Source organism: Tachyglossus aculeatus, chromosome 11 (assembly GCF_015852505.1).
Source record: "Tachyglossus aculeatus isolate mTacAcu1 chromosome 11, mTacAcu1.pri, whole genome shotgun sequence".
NCBI classification, from domain to species: Eukaryota; Metazoa; Chordata; class Mammalia; order Monotremata; family Tachyglossidae; genus Tachyglossus; species Tachyglossus aculeatus.
Window position 1 is genome coordinate 32,256,231 of NC_052076.1, and position 15,192 is coordinate 32,271,422.

The window sequence follows — 15,192 nt, forward strand, 5'->3', positions numbered from 1 at the left end:
GAGGGAAGGGAGAAAAGGAGAGGAGGGAAGGGAGAAAAGGAGAGGAGGGAAGGGAGAAAAGGAGAGGAGGGAAGGGAGAGAAGGAGAAAAGAGGAGGGGAAGGGAGAAAAGGAGAGGAGGGAAGGTGAAGGGAGAAGAGGAGGGAAGGGAGAGAAGGAGAAAGGAGGGAAAGGAGAAAAGGAGAGGGGAGGTGAAGAGAGAAGGAGAAAGGAGGAGGGAAGGGAGAGAAGGAGAAAAGAGGAGGGAAAGGAGAAAAGGAGAGGAGGGAAGAAGGGAGGTGAAGGGAGAAAAGAAGAGGAGGGAAGGAGAGGGGAAGTGAAGAGGGAAAAGAGGGAAGGGAGAGAAAGAAAAAAGAGGAGGGGAAGGGAGAAAAGGAGAGAAGGGAAGGAGAGTGGAGGTGAAGGGAGAAAAGGAGAGGGAAGGAGAGGAGAGGTGAAGGGAGAAAAGCAGAGGAGGGAAGGGAGAGAAGGAGAAAAGAGGAGGGGAAGGGAGAAAAGGAGAGGAGGGAAGAAGGGAGGTGAAGGGAGAAAAGAAGAGGTGGGAAGGAGGGGGGGGGGAAGGGAGAAAAGAGGAGGGGAAGGGAGAGAAGAGAAGGAGAGGGGAGGGGAAGGGAGAAAAGCAGAGGAGGGAAGGGAGACAAGGAGAAAAGAGGAGGGGAAGGGAGAGAAGAGAAGGAGAGGGGAGGGGAAGGGAGAAAAGCAGAGGAGGGAAGGGAGAGAAGGAGAAAAGAGGAGGGGAAGGGAGAAAAGGAGAGGAGGGAAGGGAGAGAAGGAGAAAAGAGAAGGGGAAGGGAGAAAAGGAGAGGAGGGAAGGGAGAGAAGGAGAAAAGAGAAGGGGAAGGGAGAAAAGGAGAGGAGGGAAGGGAGAGAAGGAGAAAAGAGAAGGGGAAGGGAGAAAAGGAGAGGAGGGAAGGGAGAGAAGGAGAAAAGAGAAGGGGAAGGGAGAAAAAAGGAGAGGAGGGAAGGGAGAGAAGGAGAAAAGAGAAGGGGAAGGGAGAGAAGGAGAAAAGAGAAGGGGAAGGGAGAAAAGGAGAGGAGGGAAGGGAGAGAAGGAGAAAAGAGAAGGGGAAGGGAGAGAAAGAGAAAAGAGAAGGGGAAGGGAGAAAAGGAGAGTAAGGAAGAAGGGAGGAGAAGGGAGAAAAGAAGGGGAGGGAAGGAGAGGGGAGGGGAAGGGAGGGGAAGAGAAGAGTGGAGAGAGCAGGGGGATGGAAGTGCGCAGGGCGAGGGGAGGGGCGCGGCCCTCGTGGCTTTCCGTCGGCCCCGCCGGGGAGCGGGGGGGGGCGGGGCGGGACTTCCGGTGTCCGGCGGCCCGACTGGCAGGCGGGGGCCGGAAGTGTCGGGAGCGAGGGAGGGAGGGAGGCAGGGAGGGAGGGAGCGAGGCGCCGGAGCGGGGACCTCAGCGCCTCAGCCGGGACCGACGGGCCCGCGGACCGACAGACCGACGGGCCGACGGGCCGACGGGCAGACCGACCGACCGACGGACCGACCGACGGACCCCCCCCCGCCCCCAGAGCCGGAGCCCCAAACCTGTGAGTGCCGCCCCGGTCGGGGAGCGGGGGGAGGCCCAGGCCCAGCCCGCCCGCCCGGGCCGGGGGCGCTGCTTGTCGTCGTCGTCGTGGTGGTCGTGAGGAGGCCCCCTCCTCAGCCCCCTCAGCCCCCCCACCGCCCCCCCTCTGACCCTCCGCACTGACAACAATAATAATCATAATAATGACAATGATGGCGTTTATGAAGCGCTTACTCCGTGCAAAGCCCCGTTCCACGCGCTGGGGAGGGTGCAAGGTGATCAGGTGGGCCCCCCGGGGGCTCACAGTCTTCATCCCCGTTTTACAGATGAGGTCACTGAGGCCCGGAGAAGCGAAATGGCTTGCCCAAAGTCACACAGCCGGCAATTGGCGGAACCGGGATTTGAACCCACGACCTCTGACTCCAAAGCCCGGGCTCTTTCCACCGAGCCACGCGCACTGATCCTCCGGCGTTCCATCCTATTTAATAATAATAATGGTATTTGTTAAGCGCTTACCATGGGCAAAGCACCGTTCTAAGCCCTGGGGAGGTTACAAGGTGATCAGGTTGTTCTCCTGGGGGGCTCGCAGTCTTCACCCCCATTTTACAGATGAGGGAACTGAGGCCCAGAGAAGTGAAGTGACTAGCTGGCAATTGACGGAGCCTTGGATTTGAACCCACGACCTCTGATTCCAAAGCCCGGGCTCTTTCCACTGAGCCACGCGCACTGAACCTCCGTCATTCTATCCTATTAATAATAATAATACTAATAATAATAGTATTTGTTAAGCACTTACTATGTGCAAAGCACCGTGCTAAGCGCTGGAGAGGGTACAGGGTGATCAGGTGGTCCCACGGGGGGCTCACAGTCTTCATCCCCATTTTACAGATGAGGTCACTGAGGCCCAGAGAAGTGAAGTGACTTGCCCAAAGTCACACAGCTGGCAACTGGCAGAGCCGGGATTTGAACCCACGACCTCTGACTCCAAAGCCCGGGCTCTTTCCACTGAGCCACGCGCACTGACCCTCCGTCATTCCATCCTATTTAATAATAATAATAATAATAACAATGATAATAATGGTATTTGTTAAGCACTTACTATGTGCAAAGCACCGTGCTAAGCGCTGGAGAGGGTACGGGGTGATCAGGTGGTCCCACGGGGAGCTCACAGTCTTCATCCCCATTTTACAGATGAGGTCACTGAGGCCCAGAGAAGTGAAGTGACTTGCCCAAAGTCACACAGCTGGCAATTGGCAGAGCCGGGATTTGAACCCACGACCTCTGACTCCAAAGCCCGGGCTCTTTCCACTGAGTCACACACACTGACCCTCCATCATTCTGTCCTATTTATTCAGCGCTTACTGTGTGCAGAGCGCAGGACTAACCACTTCCTACTAAGTGCTTGGCACTAAGTACTACGACTAATAATAATGTCGGGATTTAATAATGATGGCATTTATTAAGCGCTTACTATGTGCAAAGCAGTGTTCATTCACTCATTTAATCGTATTTATTCAGCACTTACTGCGTGCAGAGCGCTGGACTAACCGCTTCCTACTGAGTGCTTGGTACTAAGTACTACGACTAATAATAATGTCGGGATTTAATAATGATGGCATTTATTAAGCGCTTACTATGTGCAAAGCACTGTTCATTCATCCAATCGTATTTATTGAGCGCTTACTGTGTGCAGAGCACTGTGCTAAGCACTTGGGACGTACAGTGCTGGGGAGGTTACAAGGTGATCAGGTGGTCCCACGGGGGGCTCACAGTCTAAATCCCCCGCCTTACCTCCTTCCCCTCCCCACAGCGCCTGTATACATGTTTGTACCTATTTATTACTCTATTTATTTACTTTATTTGTACATATTCTATTTATTTTATTTTGTTAATGCGTTTTGTTTTGTTGTCTGTCTCCTCCTTCTAGACTGTGAGCCTGCTGTTGGGTAGGGACCATCTCTATATGTTGTCAACTTGTACTTCCCAAGCGCTTAGTACGGTGCTCTGCACACAGTAAGCGCTCAATAAATACGATTGAATGAATGAATGAATGAATGAAGTGCTTGGTACTAAGTACTAAAAATGTCGGGATTTAATAATGATGGCATTTATTAAGCGCTTACTCTGTGCAAAGCACTGTTCTGAGCGCTGGGGAGGTTACAAGGTGATCAGGTGGTCCCACGGGGGGCTCCCAGTCTAAATCCCCGTTTTACAGATGAGGGAACAGGCACAGAGAATAATAACAATGATGATGGTATTTGTTCAGCGCTCACTATGTGCAAAGCACTGTTAGCACTGGGGGGATACAAGGTGATCAGGTTGGCCCACGTGGGGCTTAAGTGACTTGCCCAAGGTCACACAGCAGACGTGTGGCAGAGCCGGGATTTGAACCCATGACCGCTGACTCGAAAGCCTGTATTTGATCAGCGCTTCCTATGTGCCAATCACTGATGATAGTAATAATAATAATAATGGCATTTGTTAAGCGCTTACCATGTGCAAAGCACTGTTCTAAGCGCTGGGGGGATACAAGGTGATCAGGTTGTCCCTCGTGAGGCTCACAATCGTAATCCCCATTTTACAGATGAGGGAACTGAGGCTCAGAGAAGTTAAGTGACTTGCCCAAGGTCACACAGCAGACGTGTGGCAGAGCCGGGATTTGAACCCATGACCTCCGACTCCCAAGCCCGGGCTCTTTCCACTGAGCCACGATATAATAATAATGTTGGTATTCGTTAAGTACTTCCTATGTGTCAAGCACTGATCTAAGCACTGGGATAGATGATACAATAATAATAATAATAATAATAATGATGTCGGTATTTGTTAAGCGCTTCCTATGTGCCAAGTACTGATCTAAGTGCTGGGATAGATATAATAATAATAATAATAATAATATTGGTATTTGTTAGGTGCTTCCTGTGTGCCAAGCACTGTTCTAAGCACTGGGGGAGATACGAGGTAATCAAGGTTGTCTCACATGGGGCTCACAGTCTTCATCCCCATTTTACAGATGAGGTCACTGAGGCATAGAGAAGTGAAGTGACTTGCCCAAAGTCACACAGCCGATAAGTGGCAGAGCCGGGATTAGAACCCGCGACCTCTGACTCCCAAACCCGGGCTCTTTCCACTGAGCCGCGCTGCTTCTACTGCCACTACTACTAGGTACTAGCGCTTAGAACAGTGCTTTGCACATAGTAAGCGCTTAACAAATACCATCCTTATTATTACTAAGCACTAAGCGCTTGGTAGCTCCCTGTCTCCCTCCCTGCCCCCTCCTCACCCTCTTCCTTCCTTCCCTCCCTCCCTGCTGTTCTTCCCTCCTTCCCTCCCTTTCCTTCCCCTTCCTCCATCCTTCCCTGCCCCTGCCCCACCCCATTCCACCCCACCATACTTCCCCCTTCCCAACCTGCGGGGCCGGCTGCAGGCCCAGATTAATAATAATAATAATAATAGCATTTATTAAGCACTTACTATGTGCAAAGCACTGTTCTAAGCGCTGGGGAGGTTACAATGTTAACTGGTTATCCCACGGGAGGTCCCGCAGTCTTCATCCCCATTTTATAGATGAGGTACTGAGGCCCAGAGAAGTGAAGTGACTTGCCCAAAGTCACACAGCTGGCAATTGGCAGAGCCGGGATTTGAACCCACGACCTCTGACTCCAAAGCCCGGGCTCTTTCCACTGAGTCACACGCACTGACCCTCCATCATTCCGTCCTATTTACTCAGCGCTTACTGCGTGCAGAGCGCTGGACTAACCGCTTCCTACTAAGTGCTCGGTACTAAGTACTACTACTAATAATAATGTCGGGATTTAATAATGATGGCATTTATTAAGCGCTTACTATGTGCAAAGCACTGTTCATTCACTCATTTAATCGTATTTATTCAGCACTTACTGCGTGCAGAGCGCTGGACTAACCGCTTCCTACTAAGTGCTTGGCACTAAGTACTACTACTAATAATAATGTCAGGATTTAATAATGATGGCATTTATTAAGCACTTACTATTACTATGTGCAAAGCACTGTTCATTCAGTCGTATTGAGCGCTTACTGTGTGCAGAGCACTGTACTAAGCACTTGGGAAGTACAGTGCTGGGGAGGTTACAAGGTGATCAGGTGGTCCCACGGGGGGCTCACAGTCTAAATCCCCTGCCTTACCTCCTTCCCCTCCCCACAGCGCCTGTATACATGTTTGTACCTATTTATTACTCTATTTTATTTGTACATATTCTATTTATTTTATTTTGTTAATATGTTTTGTTTTGCTGTCTGTCTCCTCCTTCTAGACTGTGAGCCCGCTGTTGGGTAGGGACCGTCCCTATATGTTGCCAACTTGTACTTCCCAAGCACTTAGTACGGTGCTCTGCACACAGTAAGCACTCAATAAATACGATTGAATGAATGAATGAATGAATGAAGTGCTTGGTACTAAGTACTAAAAATGTCGGGATTTAATAATGATGGCATTTATTAAGCGCTTACTCTGTGCAAAGCACTGTTCTGAGCGCTGGGGAGGTTACAAGGTGATCAGGTGGTCCCACGGGGGGCTCCCAGTCTAAATCCCCGTTTTACAGATGAGGGAACAGGCACAGAGAATAATAATGATGATGGTATTTGTTCAGCGCTTACTATGTGCAAAGCACTGTTAGCGCTGGGGGGATACAAGGTGATCAGGTTGGCCCACGTGGGGCGTAAGTGACTTGCCCAAGGTCACACAGCAGACGTGTGGCAGAGCCGGGATTTGAACCCATGACCGCTGACTCCAAAGCCTGTATTTGTTCAGCGCTTCCTATGTGCCAATCACTGATGATAGTAATAATAATAATAATGGCATTTGTTAAGCGCTTACCATGTGCAAAGCACTGTTCTAAGCGCTGGGGGGATACAAGGTGATCAGGTTGTCCCTCGTGAGGCTCACAATCGTAATCCCCATTTTACAGATGAGGGAACTGAGGCTCAGAGAAGTTAAGTGACTTGCCCAAGGTCACACAGCAGACATGTGGCAGAGCCGGGATTTGAACCCATGACCTCCGACTCCCAAACCCGGGCTCTTTCCACTGAGCCACGATATAATAATAATGTTGGTATTTGTTAAGTACTTCCTATGTGTCAAGCACTGATCTAAGCACTGGGATAGATACAATAATAATAATAATAATAATAATAATAATAATAATAGTAATGTCGGTATTTGTTAAGCGCTTCCTATGTGTCAAGTACTGATCTAAGTGCTGGGATAGATATAATAATAATAATAATGATAATAATAATATTGGTATTTGTTAGGTGCTTCCTATGTGCCAAGCACTGTTCTAAGCGCTGGGGGAGATACGAGGTAATCAAGGTTGTCCCACATGGGGCTCACAGTCTTCATCCCCATTTTACAGATGAGGTCACTGAGGCATAGAGAAGTGAAGTGGCTTGCCCAAAGTCACACAGCCGATAAGTGGGGAAGCCGGGATTAGAACCCGTGACCTCTGACTCCCAAACCCGGGCTCTTTCCACTGAGCCACGCTGCTTCTACTACCACTACTACTAGGTACTAGTGCTTAGAACAGTGCTTCACACATAGTAAGCGCTTAACAAATACCATCCTTATTATTACTAAGCACTAAGCGCTTGGTAGTTCCCTCTCTCCCTTCCTGCCCCCTCCTCACCCTCTTCCTTCCTTCCCTCCCTCCCTGCTGTTCTTCCCTCCTTCCCTCCCTTTCCTTCCCCTTCCTCCATCCTTCCCTGCCCCTGCCCCACCCCATTCCACCCCGCCATACTTCCCCCTTCCCCCTTCCCAACCTGCGGGGCCGGCTGCAGGCCCAGGAATAATAATAATAATAATAATAACAATAATAATAATAATAATAATAATGGCATTTATTAAACACTTACAATGTGCAAAGCACTGTTCTAAGCGCTGGGGAGGTTACAGTGTTAACTGGTTATCCCACGGGGGGTCCCGCAGTCTTCCTCCCCATTTTCTAGATGAGGTACTGAGGCCCAGAGAAGTGAAGTGACTTGCCCGAAGTCACACAGCTGACAATTGGCGGAGCTGGGATTTGAACCCATGACCTCTGACACCAAAGCCCGGGCTCTTTCCACTGAGTCACGCTGCTTCTCTGCACAAGGGGTGAGGGAGAAATTAAGGGCGGGGAGAGGGGGTGAGCTCCCATCTTCATCTCCCGGTCCCCCCCCTCCCATCTTCATCTCCCAGTCCCCCCATCTTTATCTCCCAGTCCCCCCCAGGGGGTAAGCTCCCATCTTCATCTCCCGGTCCCCCCCATCTTCATCTCCCGGTCCCCCCCATCTTCATCTCCCAATCCCCCCATCTTCATCTCCCAATCCCCCCCACCTTCATCTCCCAATCCCCCCCACCTTCATCTCCCAATCTCCCCCCCACCTTCATCTCCCAATCTCCCCCCCCCCCCCACACAAACACCAATCCCCACACCCAAACCCGCAACTCTTCCCCAACTTCCCCGGCCCTCCCCGGACATGAAGCCTGCTCCACTCTGCCATGTTCAGCCGGCAGGAATGTGGGATTGGCAGCCCAGATTGCCCCCGCCCCCCAAACTGGGCTTTGGTCTCTGGGGTCGCCAGGCTACAATGACCTGTCCCCCCGCCCCCCAAAAAAAACCCCGAGCCTCACTTGCAGCCAACTTCCAAGGATGGGGAGAGTGACAGTGGGGAGCAGGAGAGGCTCCCGGGTGGGTTATCTGTGCCTTGGTGGGCACCCTGAGGATGTGCCCATTGTGTCCCAATTTGTACTTCCCAAGCGCTTAGTACAGTGCTCTGCACATAGTAAGCGCTCAATAAATACGATTGATTGATTGGTGGGCACCGTAGTTATCTGCCCCTCCATGGGCACATGTGGGTTATCTTCGCCCCTGGGCCCATGTGGGTTATCTGCCCCTCGCTGAGCACATGTGGGTTATATGCCCCTCGGTCGGCATAAGTGGGTTATCTGCACCTCGGTGGGCACATGTGGATTATCTGCGCCTTAGTGGTCACAGGCTCTCTCCGGGTTCATATCCTGCGCGCACAGTTCGGGCCTTCAGGTCGCCGGGCGGAGGGAATTGAGGAAACCGTTGTTTACTGTCTTTGCCTGCCTGGCCAGTTGGCAATTCATTCATTCATTCAGTTGTATTTATTGAGCACTTCCTGTGTGTACAGCACTGTACTAAGTGCTTGGGAAGTACAAGTTGGCAACCTTATAGAGACGGTCCCTACCCAGCAGTGGGCTCACAGTCTAGGAGGGGGAGACAGAGAACAAAACAAAACATTAACAGAATAAAATGAATAGAATAAATATGTACAGCACTTGTATACATTTGTATAGATTTATTACTTTACTTATTTTACTTGTACATATTTATTATTCTATTTATTTTGTTAATGATGTGCATATAGCTTTAATTCTTTTGTTCTGACGATTTTGATGCCTGTCTACATGTTTTGTTTTGCTGTCTCCCCCTTCTAGACTGTGAGCCCGTTGGGTAGGGACCATCTCCATATGTTGCCGACTTGTACTTCCCAAGCGCTTAGTACAGTGCTCTGCACACAGTAAGCGCTCAATAAATATGAATGAATGAATGAATGAATAATAAATAGAGTAATAAGTACGTACAAACATATATACAGGTGCTGTGGGGAAGGGAAGGAGGTAGGGCAGGAGGAGAGGAAAAAGGGGGATAAGTCTGGGAAGGCCTCCTAACCTGCAATAACCTGCATGGGTGCAGTGCCAGGAGATGCTGCATAACCGTGTTCTGTTGTTATATTGGACTCTCCCAAGCCCTCAGTACAGCACTCTGCACACAGTAGGAGCTCAGTAAATACCATTGACTGAGACAAACCCTCCAGAGCCCACGGGAGGTGGAGCTTTAGAGGGGGGCCGCAGAGGAGGTGCACCCCCCTAGGGTGACCCCGCTTCGGCCCCCCGGGGACCCCAAGCCCCACGTGGGATCGGGTCTGGGCCCGATCCGATTGTTTTGCGATAGCGTCAGCGCCCGGTACGTAGTAAGCGCTTAACAAGTACCACAGTGATTACTATTAATCATCCCTCCTCCCCCTCCCCCGCCTTACCTCCTTCCCCTCCCCACACCACCTGTATATATGTTTGTACGTATTTATTACTCTATTTATTTTATTTGTACATATTTATTCTGTTTTATTTTGTTACTATGTTTTGTTGTCTGTCTTCCCCTTCTAGATTGTGAACCCGCTGTTGGGTAGGGACCATCTCTATAATGTTGCCAACTTGTACTTTCCAAGCGCTTAGTACGGTGCTGTGCACACAGAAAGCGCTCAATAAATACGATTGAATGAATGAATGAATGAATATTAACACGGGCTGTGCAGGGCAGCCAGGAAACCTTCGCAATCTTTTGGATTCTCCGAACTGGGCTTTGGCCTCTTGTAGTTGCTTGGCTGCAGTGACCTCCCGCCCTCCCTCCCCCCACCCCCACCCCCCCAAAGAAAACAAACAAACCACCCCTAGTACCACTTTCCCCTTCCACCTGACTAATCCGTTTCCTATTTCAAGCCACACAGACATCCGGCTCTGGTGTGTGAATCGGCGACTCTTTATGGGCATTCCGAGCCCTCTGAAGCCGCCCCAGCCTCTAGACCGTAAGCTCGTTGCGGGCAGGGAATGTGTCTGTTTATTGTTGAATTCTCCAAGTGCTCTGCATGCAGTAAGTGCTCCATAAATAGCACCGACCGACTGACCTTAAGTTGACGGCGGCTACAGCGGTGCCTGGGGGAGCAGTGTGTTGGTGGTGGCGGTCCCCAGCTATGCCCAGGACTTACTATCCCGGCTGGGACGCCCACCCCTCCGGGTAGGGTGGGCAGGACTGGCCGGTTCCATCCGAGGGGGTGTCCGAGATGTCGGGGCAGACTTCTGCTGCACCTTCTACTCACTGAGTAGTCTGAGACTGTAACAACTGCCTGTCTCTGGTGGTGAGAATGGAAACCTTAGTGGCTAGAAATTAGAAAGATCTGGGTTCTAATCCCACCTCCACTGCTTGTCTGCTCTGTGTAAGTCACTTTGCTTCTCCGTGCCTCGGTTACCTCATCTGTAAAATGGGGGTTAAAACCGTGAGCCCCTTGTGGGACAGGGACTGTGTCCAGCCTGATTAGCTTGTGTCTCCTGCAGAGCTTAGTAAAGTGCTTGGCACATAGTGCTTAATAAATACCATAAAAAGCAGTATTTATTGAGCACCCACTGGGTGCCCACCATACTGAGCATTTGGGGGAGTGCTCCACGGGTAGAGGACACTATCCCTGCCCCCCAGGATCTTACAATCTAAGTCAGTCAGTCATATTTATTGAGCACTTACTGTGTGCAGAGCACTGTACTAAGTGCTTGGGAAGTACAAATCGGCAACATATAGAGACGGTCCCTACCCAGGGAAGACGCATAAAGTAATTTAGAAATAGGAGGAAGAAGTAGCCAACCGGTAGAGTGTGCAGATTTGGGAAGCTGGGAGTGCAGAAGTGCTGAGAGGGTGTTAGGTGGGAGCACGAGATGTAGGAAGAAGAGAAATTCCCCCAGAAAAGCCTTCTGAAAGGAGTTGGGACTTTAGAAGAGTTTTGAAGATGTGGATCGCTCCAGTCTGATCGATTTGAAGGGGAAGTTGAAGGGGCATGAGCTGGGTTCCAAACAACCCAGCCGGCACAGTTTTGCTTCTCTAGTGCTAACCTTCTCACTGTGCCTCCACCTCACCTATCTCGCCGCCGACCCCTGGCCCACGACCTGCCTCTGGCCCCGAATGACCTCCCTCCTCAAACTCATTCTTCATTCAATCGTATTTATTGAGTGCTTACTGTGTGCAGAGCACTGTACTAAGCGCTTGGGAAGTACAAGTTGGCAACATCTAGAGACGGTCCCTACCCAACAGCGGGCTCACAGTCCAGAAGGGGGTGACAGACAACAAAACAAAACATATTAACAAAATAAATAGAATGGTAAATATGTTCAAGTAAAATAGAGTAATAAATATGTACAAACATATATACAGGTGATGTGGGGAGGGGAAGGAGGTAAGGCGGGGGGGATGAGGAGGGGGAGAGTGGGTCCTCATGTCATGTTTCTTAGCTCCTCTGGGCCCTTCCTGAGCTGGGAGGCTTGCACTCTACACCGTACCAGAAACAAAGACTCGCCTTGGGCATTCCATGTCCGACCTGAGCTACCCTCTGCATAACTTCAGTCGTGCCTCAGTTTTGCCATTGACGATGGCCCGGTTTCTCCCGGGCATGACCTGAGGCCAGCTGATTTTGAGGGCCCCGACCTCCCGTTCTCCTTGGCTCGCCTCCTCCTCCGTGGCCTGGCTCTCAGAGGGCGGGCGACGCGGTCCGGTTCTCGTCTTTGCAAGTTGTCCGAGAAATGTTCGCCGTGCCATCTATCCCCGGAAGCTCGTGAAAGCCGCTTTGTATCGGGCGGCCTGGCTCCAGCCGGATACTAGACGTCGTCAGGCCCGGGGCACAAAGCAACACATTTACCCTGGGACGCTCTGCCTCGAGGAAGAGGAAGGGGCTGGCAGCGTGGCTGGCGGTGCCCCCTGCCCTGCTGCCAGCTCTGCCCGCTGATGGGCGGGGCGGATTGCAGCCCTGCACAGCGCTTACTAGGTGCCAAGCACTGTACTAAGCACTGGGGTAGAGACCAGATAATCAAGTCCCACGTGGGGCTCACCGCCTAAGTAGGAGGGAGAACAGGGATTGAATCGCCACTTGCGGAGGGGGGGAAACCGAAGCACAGAGAAGCAAAGTGACTCTCCCGAGGTCACACAGCAGGCAAGTGGCGGAGCTGGGAATAGAACCCAGGTTCTCTGATTCCCGGGCCCGGGCTGTTTCTGCTGGGGCACGCTGCTTCTCTAAGGCTTCAGTCTTGGGGGCCAAGGCGGCCCCCTCCCAAGGGGATAGACCCAGTCCCAGCCCAGAAGGCCAACCGACTAAGGTATGGCCCGTCATCTGTGATTGTCTTCTCTCCCAGAAGTGAGGCTCAAGAGGAATAATTAATAATAATCATTGTACTTGTTAAGCACTTACAGTGTGCTTATTTTACTTGTACATATCTATTCTATTTATTTTATCATGAATTGTATTTATTGAGCGCTTACTATGTGCAGAGCACTGTACTAAGCGCTTGGGAAGTACAAATTGGCAACATATAGAGACAGTCCCTACCCAACAGTGGGCTCACAGTCTAATTTGTTAGTATGTTTGGTTTTGTTCTCTGTCTCCCCCTTTTAGACTGTGAGCCCACTGTTGGGTAGGGACTGTCTCTATATGTTGCCAATTTGTACTTCCCAAGCACTTAGTACAGTGCTCTGCACATAGTAAGCGCTCAATAAATATGATTGATGATGATGATGATGTGCCAGCTACTGTTGTAAGCATTGGGGTAGAGACAGGTTAATCAGGTTGGATACGGTCCCTGTCCCACACAACAACAATAATAATAATAATGATGGTGTTGAAGTGCTTACTATGTGCCAGGCCCGGTACTACTAAGCACTGCAGTGGATAGAAGTAATTCGAGTTGGACACAGTCCCTGTATCATGTAGAACTCACAGTTTCAATCCCCATTTTACAGATGAGGTAACTGAGGCCCAGAGAAGTGAAGTGACCGGCCCAGGGTCGTACAGCAGACACATGGTGGAACTGGGATTAGGACCCAGGTCCTTCTGGCTCCAGGGCCCACTCCATTTCCACTAAACCACTATTCCGTTGGTCGCCACCCCGGCACGTGGCACGCGTTTTCTGTAACCCCTGGGCGCGAGGCCGAGGGCACGGAGAGCGGTGGGGCTTTGGGACCATTTGCTTTGCCGCCCTTCGCTGGCAGAGATGACGCTGAGCCTCCCATCTGTGCAGGCGAGGAGGCCGAAGTAAGACAGATGGTTCCCGCCGCGCACAAACGTGCACACACCCATCACACACGTACCCGTCACGCACACACCCAGGCTGGCGTGTTTTCCGTCGGCAGTGACAGTCCCATCACACCCCCTTTTTGACATCCAGTCAATCAATCAATCGTATTTATTGAGCGCTTACCGTGTGCAGAGCACTGTACTAAGCACTTGGGAAGTACAAGTTGGCAACATATGGAGACAGTCCCTACCCAGCAGTGGGCTCACAGTCTAAAAGGGGGAGACAGAGAACAAAACCAAACATACAAACAAAATAAAATAAATAGAATAGATATGTACAAGTAAAATAAATAGAGTAATAAATATGTACAAACGTATATACATATATACAGAGAAGTGAAGTGACTTGCCCAAGACCTCACAACAGACGAGCAGCAGAGCCAGAATTAGAACGCAGGTCCTTCTGAATCCCAGGCCTGTGCTCTATCCACTAGGCCAAGCTGCTCAGTCACTTAGCTAGTGTGTGAACTTTCACTTCACTTCTCTGAGCCCGTTTCCTCATCTGTAAAATGGGGATGAAATACCTGTTCCCCGCCCTTACAGCGTAAGCTCCATCTGGGGCAGAGATTGGGTCTGATCTAACGATCTTGCATCTACCCAAGCGCTTCGTCCTTGGCACCTAATAGGCGCTGAACAAAGTCCGCAAATATTATTTTTATTATTATTATTTAAAGGACAAAGAAAGATTAAGAAACATCTGAAGGCCCGAGATCCCTCCACTCCCACCACCTCAACTCTCTTGATGTTCATGGGAAGTGTTTCACTGGCACCTCTCCTCTAAGAGGCCCTCCCTGACTAAGCCCTCTTTTCTTCTTCTCCCCCTCCCTTGTCGCCCTGTCTTGCCCCCTTAATTCATCCCCCGTCCCAGCCCCACAGCACTTATGTCCATACCTGTAATTTTATTTATTTATATTAATGTCTGTCTCCCCCTCTAGATGGTAAGCTCATTGTGGGCAGGGACTGTGCCACCCACCACCCTCGCTTTTTGGTGCTCTCTGCGTTCCCCCCGCCCCGGTTCCTACCTTCCTCCAGATCCCCACTCCCCGCGAACACGTTCACCATGATGAAGAAGAAGCAGCAGCGCATAACGATTAGAGCCCGGGCCTGGGAATCACAACATCATGGGTTCTAATTCCGACTCTGCCACCTTTCTGCTGTGTGACCTTGGACTAGTCACTTCACTTCTCCCGGCCTCGGTTGCCTCGTCTGGAAAATGGGGATCGAGACTGTGAGCCCACTGTTGGGTAGGGACTGTCTCTATATGTTGCCAGCTTGTACTTCCCAAGCGCTTAGTACAGTGCTGTGCACACAGTAAGCGCTCAATAAATACGATTGATTGATTGACAGGGACTGTGTCCATCCTGATTTGAGTGTATCCAACCCCAGCGCTTAGTACAGTGCCCACACGTAGTCAACGCTTAACAGATACCATAGAGAAGCAGCGTGGCTCAGTGGAAAGAGCCCGGGCTTTGGAGTCAGGGGTCACGGGTTCGAATTCCGCTCTGCCAATTGTCAGCTGTGTGGCTTTGGGCAAATCACTTAACTTCTCTGTGCCTCAGTTCCCTCGTCTGTAAAATGGGGATTAAGACTGTGAGCCCCCCGTGGGACAACCTGACCTCCTTGTAATCTCCCCACCGCTTAGTACAGTGCTTTACACATAGTAAGCACTTAATAAATGCCATCATTATTATTATTATTATAATTATTATTATGATAATGGAAGGCACCGATGGATCTCACCCGTTAGAGCAGGGATCCTTC

The 15,192-nt window shown here is 50.7% G+C and overlaps 1 protein-coding gene across 3 annotated transcripts in view; it reads left to right on the plus strand.

Moving 5' to 3' along the window:
• Nucleotides 1–1,423: 1,423 nt before the first annotated feature.
• The window catches only part of PAFAH1B2 (platelet activating factor acetylhydrolase 1b catalytic subunit 2), a 41,376-nt gene continuing 27,607 nt past the window's right edge, over nucleotides 1,424–15,192 (plus strand). For 2 of the 3 annotated variants that reach the window (XR_005452962.1, XM_038754087.1), the window contains exon 1: nucleotides 1,424–1,528. The gene's annotated coding sequence lies outside the window, so the exon portion shown is untranslated. Of the gene's footprint in view, nucleotides 1,529–1,986; nucleotides 2,004–15,192 lie in introns of those variants that run through there. The other variant, XM_038754088.1, reaches the window with a different exon arrangement.